This window comes from Myotis lucifugus, unplaced genomic scaffold (genome assembly GCF_000147115.1).
Source record: "Myotis lucifugus unplaced genomic scaffold, Myoluc2.0 scaffold_1, whole genome shotgun sequence".
Taxonomy (NCBI): domain Eukaryota; kingdom Metazoa; phylum Chordata; class Mammalia; order Chiroptera; family Vespertilionidae; genus Myotis; species Myotis lucifugus.
This window is the reverse complement of record NW_005871049.1, coordinates 23896292-23907308: the sequence shown is the minus strand read 5'-3', so window position 1 is coordinate 23907308 and position 11017 is coordinate 23896292. Positions and strand designations below refer to the sequence as shown.

The 11017-nt window shown below is 36.1% G+C and overlaps 1 protein-coding gene and 1 pseudogene across 1 annotated transcript in view; one reads left to right on the top strand and one right to left on the bottom strand.

Annotated features, from left to right (window-relative positions):
* LOC102440433 overlaps nt 1–6271 on the top strand; it is a 9539-nt pseudogene extending 3268 nt beyond the window's left edge.
* Nucleotides 1–9911, bottom strand: part of MARCH1 (membrane associated ring-CH-type finger 1) — a 399528-nt gene extending 389617 nt beyond the window's left edge. The window contains exon 1 of the mRNA XM_006081832.3: nt 9832–9911. The gene's annotated coding sequence lies outside the window, so the exon portion shown is untranslated. The remainder of the gene's footprint in view (nt 1–9831) is intronic.
* Between the last annotated feature and the right edge of the window lie 1106 nt (nt 9912–11017).

The window sequence follows — 11017 nt, the reverse complement described above, 5'->3', positions numbered from 1 at the left end:
CTTAACTATGACCTCTATGGAGTGGGAAACAGAATCAGATGAGGTTGGATGTAGAAGGAATTTAAAGTTGCCAAAAGTTTTGTTTTGTTTTATAATCAGCTGGATTTCTCTTGGACCATTGTTATACAAAATTATTTTTTTTTTATTTTTTACAGAGAGAAAGGGAGAGGGATAGAGAGTTAGAAACATCGATGAGAGAGAAATATCAATCAGCTGCCTCTTGCACACCCCCTACTGGGGATGTGCCCGCAACCAAGGTACATGCCCTTGACCGGAATCGAACCTGGGACCCTTCAGTCCGCAGGCCGACGCTCCATCCACTGAGCCAAACTGGTCAGGGCCAAAATTAAATTTTTATAGTAACGATTTATCTTGTCACATGTTTTCTAAAGGGGTGCTTTAGGGGTATGTGCTGGAGTGATGGCTCTATTCCTGACTCATAAAGGGGCAACATAGAATTGGTACCAAGGGCATGAGGGAAGGGACAACAGCTAGACAAAGGTAATACCTTCCTCTTCTGTAGAAAACAGTACAGATTTAATAGGCAAAAAGATTACTCCAAAAGTGTATACTGTTGTTGTTTTAAGTGAAATAAAATAGTACATTTCACAGCATCTGCCCCAAATGTATGACACATCCAATAGTCTAGTATAGATAGGTTCTTGGTTAGATCTTTGAGGAATGTTTTTGGTGGCCTAAATGTTAAATTCTAGCACCACCCAATTCTGTTTCAATCACATTTTTAAAAATCTGATTCCACACTTTCACAGAACAATAGACCTAAAAGGACCCCAAAACATAATTTTCAATACCTCAATAAAAACCCTAAGGCACAAAAATAGAGGCAAATGTAGAAATCATTGCAGTACATTTACTTTCTATTTCCACTAGCCATACTTCTTTTAGATTATTTTAACCTAGGGATATGATTTGGGGTTTTTATTAAAAACCTATTTCAGTTTCTGGGATATATTGTCCATTAGCCTCACACAGTGAAAGATCTCTAACTTTAGGGGCCTCTAAAAAATCATTGAGCATTTATCAATTACAAAGGACTATTTTAGATACTTTGGTATGTTTATCTCATTGCATCATCATTATTTCTTTAAGGAATTGTGATTTATGACATTTCATAGATGAAGAAACTAAGGGTCATAAAAATGAGAAAATTATTCTAGTCATACAGTTAATAAGTAAAGTTGTAATTATGTTTTCTCCCCTACTAAATTTTCTAGAATAAAGGCTTTCGGTTTTAGATATGTTAACCCTGATTTAGTAACTGTAATTTATTACAATTTATGTACAATATGAGATCATGGATTATTATATATTATTTCACCCAATTGTACTAATTCATTTCTTGGACTTAAATGTATGCAATAACTATTTGGTGAATTAAATTGAGTGAGATTTACACTGCAGATAGGGTTTTTAAATAAGGAAAGGATAAGAATTTTCATACTTTAGATAAAAATACTTCTTAATTTAATTATATAAATGTAATTGCTCTTGCATAAGGTTAGTAAAATAAGCAATTATTATTTGCTATTCTAAGATAGTATTTTACATAAATTCTGAATTTTCCAACCTCAAAAATTAAGTGCTTATCATTTGCTATTTTAGTGTTTTATAGGAATTATAGTTTTGCAAACTTCCAAAATTCAGGTAAGAAGTATTGCAAAGTGAACAACATTTTACTAGTGTTTTCACTGGGAGACATATGTTTGCATTTCGTGGCTTTTAAAGATACAGCTTCCTCAGCCATATTGTTTGAACCATAATTATTGTCAAAGAAACAAACCTCACTGACTACTTTATCAAAACATATAAACTGAAACAACGCTTCTGTGTGAGTTGAAACGTTGATGAGGATTTTTCTTAAGTTTGTTATTGATTTCAGAGAGGAAGGGAGAGGGAGAGATAGAAACATCAGTGATGAAAGAGAATCATTGATCGGATGCCTCCTGCACACCCCACACTGGGGATCAAGCCCATAACCTGGCATGTGCCCTGACAGGGAATCAAACCCTAACTTCCTGGTTCGTAGGTTGACACTCAACCACTGAGCCACGCCGTCGGGGCAAGGATTTTTTTAACTAATAAAATGATGGTCATTTACTCATATTTTCCTGAAGGAATTCACTTATTAAATCCACAAAGCCCAAAGAAATCTCTCTTATGCTGACACTTGCTACCTTCTATTGCTTAATTGCAAATCTTAACCTATGAACTATTTAATAAGTTTTCTCTCTGTTTTTCCATTTATTTTATTTCTTTCACCTACACAGTCTAATTTGACAAATCCAAAAATACAGAATTGTTTTTCCAGCAATAGAAATGTTTTCTAGAGAACGCGTGGGCATGGGCAACACTGTGGTAATTGTGGGGATGGAGGGGTGGGTGGAGGTGGAAGAGGGCTTAGAAGGGATAAAAGGTGATGGGGAAAAACAAATTAAAATACTTTTTAAAAATGTTTTCCATGTAGTGGACCTATTATTTGAATTATAGCAAAATTTGTATTTTACAATTCTATTTATATAGGTCTTCATATAAATATAAGATACACTTTTCTAATTTATTTAAAATCCCTAGAAAAACCAAAGATATTAGTTTTATGAGCTTTTTAGAGGCAATAAATTGGAAAGGTTTAGATCAAGTTAAATTTTCTTTTACATAAAAAGTGATTTTCAGCCCTTTCAAAACCATGTGTGCCATAATGAAGCTAATGGTAGGAAAATATGATATTCTTGACAATAGAACTTTCCCTTTTTTATATATTATATTTAGCACTTTCTCTTTGAAACATACCTTATTGTCATTTGCTCAATTCCCAATGACATTAAAGCACAGGCTTAAGAAAGAATACTGTAATTTAAGAGTTTTTGTGCATGAGAAGTAGTGTATAGTTATCAAGAATACAACTCTTTGGACACCTGAAGGAAAGTATAGCTATTACAGAGTTCGCAAAGGCAAATGCCAGTTGAGTTTTTTTCCACATACCTGCAACAATTTGGTAGTGTAATTCTGAAGTCAGTCTTGGTGCATGGAAATCACTTTTATCATGAAAGATAATTATGATTGTGTATTTCTCACAACTTCTCTAGATAGGAGGGAGATAAAAATACAATTAAACCAAGATAAAGATTAAATTATGAAAAAATTAAATCTTGCCATCCTGGGGTTTATGAGTTCTATAAAATATTTGTATGGGGACAAGTTATTTAATTATCATAAGGAATTGATGACTTAGGTTAATAAAAAAAAACTAAAAAGGAAAAGGCGATGAAAAATAAATGATATGACTTCTGGAAATACAATTTCCAAAATAATATTTTGCTGGATCATTTTAAATCTTGAAATTTATAATATTATTAAAGGCTAACATCATTATTTTTTAGTCATTAGTCCTAAAGGACAAAAATAACTTTTGGTTCAGTTGGAAATACCAGGGCATAATGTTATCTCTTGTATCTGAGACCACTATATCAATGTTTCAAATTCTGGTTAAAAATAATATAATTGCTGCCCTGGCCAGTGGCTCAGTGGTTAGAGTGTCAGTTCTCACACCAAAGGATCAAGGGTTTGATTCCTGGTCAAGGGCATGGAACCAGCAGTCCGACATCCCCCTCGCAATCCAGGACTGCTGGCTCCTAACCACTTGCCTTCCTGCCTGCTTGATCACCCCTAACCACTCTGCCTACTGGCCTGCTCACCCCTAACTGCCCTCCCCTGCCGGCCTGATCACCCCTAACCGCCTCTGCCTCAGCCCCCGCCACCATGGCTTTGTCTGGAAGGACGACCGGAAGATGTCTGGTCTAATTAGCGTATTACCCTTTTATTAGTATGTTAGCTCATTCTTTTCTCTTAAGTGCGTTTGTTTGCAGGTTAAAATCTTAATGAAAGATAATATCCTGTTAAATGTCCTTCTCCACAGTAATCATCTGTAATTATAAGCTTGAGAAAGACCTCTATTAGCAAATTTCCCTTAAATTTCAGAGAACAAGTTATCTGGGATAGCGGATGGTGAGGTGCAATGCTTTGATTCACTGTCTCTTCAAAATATAGCAGAAAGTTTAAAGCCAGTAGTCTTGGCAGCATAAATAAAAGTCTGACTTTCATACTCTATCCAACCAAATACAATCAATACAATCAATCAAGTCTGTCCATCCATAAAATACTGTTTTAAATTTTTGTAAATGTATATATTTGTCAAAACATCTTCCATGTTGATAACGACCTCACTGAAACAAAATCAGTTTGAGATAAGTGTTATTTCTTGAAAAGGTGTCTCTCATTTTCTCAGGTAAGTATTGTATAAGCTACTGTAATAGGACCAATTTCCTGAGGCATATTAAGAAGCAATGATGCATAAAACCTTTCCCAGTATCAAGTTCAGAGCAGGACAAAAGGTGAATCCATTAATGTGAATGTTAAGACAAATGAAATAGAAAGTCACAGCTATTAATTATGCAGGAAAAACAAATTAGAGTTTGTTACACTTTTAAAATTTTTCTTAAATAAATTACTCAAATATAAATTTTGTCAATATTGTTTCTGAAGTTATATCAAGAATGTGTTATATATATGTAAAAACAATAAAAATGGAGAACCTAATGCTTGTAATTTGCTATATTTTGGATTATGGATGTCCATCGATGTAATTGATAGTCATTATGAACAAAGAAGAAGGAATGGCTATCTCTCTGCTAAATCATCAAGGAACATTGCTGCAGCTCACAAGAAGAAAGAATAGATACATTTTTGTTCTTTTGGAAACTGGTGCTCACTATATTAATCTCTATTCTATAAAAGAATCTCTAACTAAAAGGAAACTGAATTTTCCTTTTAGAGAGTTATAATTTTTACACTTAAACATTTGTACTTATGTTACACATCAACTTATTTTTCATTTACAGGTGTTAAGAACTTTCCTCCAAATAACAAACTTCCATAACTCCCTATTATAAAACATAAATTTAAAAGAAAAATGCACACACATTTTCCATCACTACTTAGGAAACCTTGTTTACTTAGCAGACTGATCACAATTGAATTTCAATCAATTAAACTCATCAAGAGTGAAACAGTTTCACTGTGTTGGTAATATATAGAATATCTTCAAGATCTTTGGTCAAAATCTTTAAGACAAAGACACAAAACTTTTAGGTATCCTTTTAGCAGTTTTTTAAGCATTTAGAGTTCCTTCCTAAGGAGCTCATCAAAGGAAGTGCTGCCAATAACTATGCCCACAGGCACTACATCATTGTCAAGGAGATCATTGACCTCGTCTTGGACCAAATTCGGAAACTGGCTGACAGGTGCACAGGTCTTCAGATCTTCTTGTTTTCCCACAGTTTTGGTGGGGGAACTGGCTCTATATTCACCTCCCTGCTGGTGAAATATATCTGTCGATTTATGGCAAGAATTCCAAGCTGAAGTTCTTCATTTACCCATCCACCCAGGTTTCCAGAGCTGTAGTTGAGCCCTACAACTTCATTCTTACCACCCACACCACCATGGAACACTCAGATTAGCCCTATTGTGTCCTCCATCACTGCTTCCCTCAGGTTTGATGGAGCCCTGAATGTTGATCTGACTGAATTCCAAACCAACCATGTGCCTATCTCTGCATCCACTTCCCTCTGGCCACATATGCCCCTGTCATCTCTGCTGAGAAAGCCTACAATGAACATCTTTCTGCAGCAGAGGTCACCAATGCTTTCAGCCAGCCAGCAAGATGGTGAAATGTGACCCTCGCCATGATAAGTACATGGCTTGCTGCCTGATGTACCGTGGTGACATGGTTCCCAAAGATGTCAGTGCTTCCACTGCCACCCTCAAAACCAAGGCCAGCATCCAGTTTGTAGACTGGTGCCCCACTGGCTTCAAAATTGATATTAATTACCAGCCTCCCATTGTGGTCCCTGTTGGAGACCTGGCCAAAGTACAGCGAGCTGTGTGCATGCTGAGCGACATCACAGCTACTGCTGAGGCCTGGGCTCGCCTGGACCACAAGTTTGACCTAATGTTTGCTAAATGTGCCTTTGTTCCCTGTTATGTGGGTGAGGGCACGAAGGAAGGAGAGTGTTCTCAGGCCCGTGAGGACATGGCCACCCTTGAGAGGGATTATAAGGAGGTTGGTGTGGATTCCGTTGAAGGAGAAATTATCATTTCTTTCAGTCCTGCAAGCATGTCATATTCAGAACGTCAGGTTGAACAGCTGACAGGTGTTAAAGCTTTCTGGTTAGACTGTCTTCACTTTTATCTGTGATCATGTCTGTCATTTAAATGCGTACCTATAAAAGTATTTCCTCACATCTCAAAATAAGAGCACTGAGAAATAAATAAATAGTCAGAAAGCTGCCATAATTTGTTTCCTTGTATAATTGCATTTAAGTTTTGTTCAAGGTGTTTACCAAAGGCTGATACAAGAAACAACCATGGAAGACAAACAAAGCATGGAAGGTTCTTTTTCCAATACCTATAAAGCTGGAATGTATTATCACATCAAGCCATCAAGCCTGACTTTGTCCTATCTATGATATCAGTCCTTTAGTATCCATCTAAGTTTTACCTATATTTAATTTCTTAATTGTAATTTACACTGATTATCTGAATAACTATAGCATTTCATTCATTCCTTGTGTGCCCCCCACACATCTCTGTGACTATATATATACATAGTATACAAAGAATAGACTAAGATGGATGTGGGAGGTCAGAGAATTATAATATAGTTGGCATTTTTATTGTCATTAATCCTATATTTAATTTTATATAAATAATCTTCCACAATGAGATTATAGCATTTAGAAACAGTGGTATTTTACAATTTTCTTTTTTTTTTAATATATTTTATTGATTTTTTACAGAGAAGAAGGGAGAGGGATAGAGAGCTAGAAACATCGATGAGAGAGAGACATCGATCAGCTGCCTCCTGCACACCCCCGAGTGGGGATGCGCCCGCAACCAAGGTACATGCCCTTGACCGGAATCGAACCCGGGACCCCTGAGTCCGCAGGCCGACGCTCCATCCACTGAGCCAAACCGGTTCGGCTACAATTTTCTTTTATTCCCCACAACTCTTATCACAAATATTCATTTGATTAAATTCCTTAAATTTAAAAAAAGGAAAAAAATGTGGAAAAATATAAAGCTGATTTCATCTCTACTGAGTTCATGGGAAAAGAAAGACTATTAAAAAAACTAGTATCATAAGCCAGAAGATAACATGATTTCTAGGCTGAAATCATTCATTGTCAAAATGCCAGAAAAATAACCTCACTGAAAGGTGTGTGAAGTATAATCCCTTCTTAAGGGAGTATCAATAATGGACAGCAAAAAGATAGCTGTGATTTTTTTTTTAATGTGCTCATTGAAACACTTACTTAGATGAATTCCAGCCAGATGACATAGTGTAGCTCTCAGGGTGTTCTCACTCCAAACACAGAGGGTCTACTTTGATCATGGCTTTACACCCGTAGAGAAAACGGTACTAATTCTCCATTAGGCACTGGACAGTTATGCAACTGGGACCATAGCTGAGCAAATGTTTGCTAACCCAGTTAACTTCCTCCTCTGTATGGTCTCAGGAAAGCAAACCAATGTTGATTGAAGCTAATGACCTAAGACAGAATGTAAAATAGTGACTGGATTTAAAAGATTTCATGTTGGTGAATGAGCACTTTTTTCCCTCAGGTAGTCCCTGCAAGATAGGATCAGTTTTGTTTTCAAAAAATCTTTCAAAATAAGGGATTTTCAAAGTTCTATCTGTAGTTATTCTACTGCATATAAATTCTCACAGCATAAAAGTCTTTACTGGTAACAGTGCAGGTTTATTATACTTCAGGTTTTTTTCAGTCACTACAAAATTATTAGTCACTTTTATTTGTGAAGAATGATATTCAGTAATTTCCGTTTTCTTCTTCATATGGACTTTTTCTACTTTTTTTAAATTTTTATCAGGGACACTATTACCAAGAAATTTTAATCACAAATGGTATTTCTCTCCTGCACCTCCTCCTTGTATTCCAGATTTCTCATTAGCTGAATGGACCATAAGTGTTCAGCATACTCAACAAGAGTCTAAATCCTAATAATACCTCTATGATTCCCAACTTGGATTGCTTAGACCTGAGGAACTGATATAGTAGTAATGGAGAAAAAGAATACTGTGAAATACTGATAGAAAATGTATATTCACCACTGATAAAATTGCACAGCAAATTTCTTTTTTTTATTTTTCATTCATAAGGTTTAGTACATTGTAAATGTTCAATAATATTTTCTGTTAATATAAAATTGTAGAAAGTCAATTTAATGCTGGTGTTATTCAATGATCAAAAATTGGAATTTATGTAGAGAAATCCTTATTTAATAAGAAAGAATAGAAAACTGATAACTTTTATTAAATAAAATATTTTAGATGTAAAACTCCATAGTTTCCATGAAGATAAATAATAATATAAATGGATAATTTGGGAAATGTAATTGTTGTAACATAGTTTAAATTTAAGATGGTTTTTGTTAATCTCCTACATAATCTTTGTTTCTCCTTCTTGAGATATGTTAATATTTGTCTTTATAAAATTTCCTCATTCTTTGTAAGTGATTTTCCACCAATTTCAAGATTTTTTATATCTGATTTATGCACTCCAAATTACTATACAGATTTCTAAGATCTGCTGTAACCTTTAAGTATTCTCTTCATGTTATTATACTCAGCACTAATTAAATTGTTAAAAAAAATACTATAGTAACAAAACACTTCTGGTAAAGAGCACTTAGAATGGCTACCGTGCCACTAATTACGGATCTACAGGTATATTTTTTTCATCTAGTTAATCTCCCACCCACTTATTATGGGGGGGGGGGGTAGCAGAATTTTTTTCCTCTTGCTTAGTGGAAGTAGTCTGCCTGAAATAAAAGTAAAAAGGAAAGAGAGAGAGAGAGAGAGAGAGAGAGAGAGAGAGAGAGGGAGAGAGAATGTGCAATAAAATATTTTTTAAAGTTGCTAATGTCAAAATAAGTGATATGTATTCCATTCTCTCAATCTACTGGGTCTGGCATAGAAGTCTAATTAGAGTCAAAGAGACTATTTTATCTCCATACCAGAAGGCATCTTGTAAAAGAGGAGGAAATCTATTTGCTTTACACTATGCTTTAAAAACTGAAATAGCAAAATTTCTCAACTTTGAGATAATCAGAGGGGTTATAAATTTGAAGGTTCGGGAAACATTCAATGTAATGTCATTCACAACTCTAGACAGCAGCCTTTGTTTTTTGCTTTGTGTCATGTGAAATAAATGAGTATGAGATTCCAGTACATCAAAGTCAATCTCATCAAAATTAATCTTATAAATTCATGAATGTAAAATCCAAGTATTAGTAATAAGATAAAATCAATATATTTCCTAAAAATAGTCAGTAGTCAGTAACCTTCATGAGACCACATATGGTAGTTACTATAGATAAAACTGAATATATTTGCTCACTGAAATGGAGTATAATTACCAATATATTTATCCAAGCAAAATCAGTAATACTGACAGCACTGCCCCTTTAACTAGCTCATCAACTGATAAAGTTCTTATCTCAAGTCATTAAAACATTGGCTAATAGGTAGAAGGAAACAAAGTTCATTAAAAAAAAAAAACTGCTTTTCACTATTTATTGAAATTAAATAAAATTTAGGTAAAGGAAGCTTGAAAAAAATGAAAACATTTAAGTCTTCCATTAAAGTAAAAGTTTGCTTTAATTCCAAATGGGAAAAAAAAGTAGTTCTCTGCAGCAGAAAGTCTTCTTTATTTAGATAAAAATAGGTGAACTTACAAAATACAGCCGTGTCTTGTTTAATCACAGCAGGACAACTGAGTATATTCTCTCAGAAATCTTCTTGAGTACATTTCCTGGAAAAAAAAATTAAATAAGTAAACTTAAAGGCTGAACATTAAAAAACTAACTATAAGGAAATATAACTATAAGGAAACTAAGTTTGTGTAATGGAAAGACCACACAAATACTGTATAAATTGTGTACCTTTCTAAAAATTCTTTCAACTATAATTTAATTGGGAGTACTCCTAATGTCATTTGTGCCAATATTCAGATCATGTGAAAGAATTTATATAAATTTCTATACAGTTTGAAAATATCCAAACACTTCAGTATATTACAGGTGACTTAACTGACATTTTATCCTATATAATAAAAGAGAAACATGCAAATTAACCGTCCCTCTGCTATGATCAAGCCACACCCACAAGCCATGCCCACCAGCCAATCAGGAGCCCATATGCAAATTAATCCAACTAAGATGGCGGCGGCCATGGAGCTGGAGCAGGCAGGAGGCTTGGATTGCCCTCGGTGATGGAGGAAGCCAAGCTTCCCACCAGCCCTGGCCGGACCTGGGCTCCCCTCAAGGCTACAAAGTTTCAATTATAGAAGATAAATAAATCCCAGGAAAAAGAAAAAAAGAGAAAAAGAAAAAAAGGAGAGGCTGGGAGCTTGGGTCGCCAGGGGGCATGGCCAACCTGAAAATGGCCATCAGTTCCTCACCCAGGATGGCCAGGAACCCCAGCGGGACTCCCCCACCCTGAAGGGACTCTGGCCAGCCTGAAAACGGCCCTCAGCCCCTCACCCAGACTGGCCAGGCACCCCAGTGGGGACCCCCACCCTGAAGGGGGTGTGGCCAGCCTGAAAACAGCCCTCAGCCCCTTACTCAGGCTGGCCAGGCACTCCAGAGGGACCCCCACCCTGATCCGGGACACCCTTCAGGGCAAACCAGCCGGCCCCCTCCCATGCACCAGGCCTCTATCCTATATAATAATCCTATATAATAAAAGGGTAATATGCAAATTGACCCTAACAGCAAAACGACTGGGAATGACTGGTCACTAAGACACACACTGACCACCAGGGGGCAGACGCTCAATGCAGGAGATGCCCCCTGGTGGTCAGTGAGCTCCCACAGGGGGAGCTCTGCTCAGCTACAAGCCAGGCTGACGGCTGCCAGCACA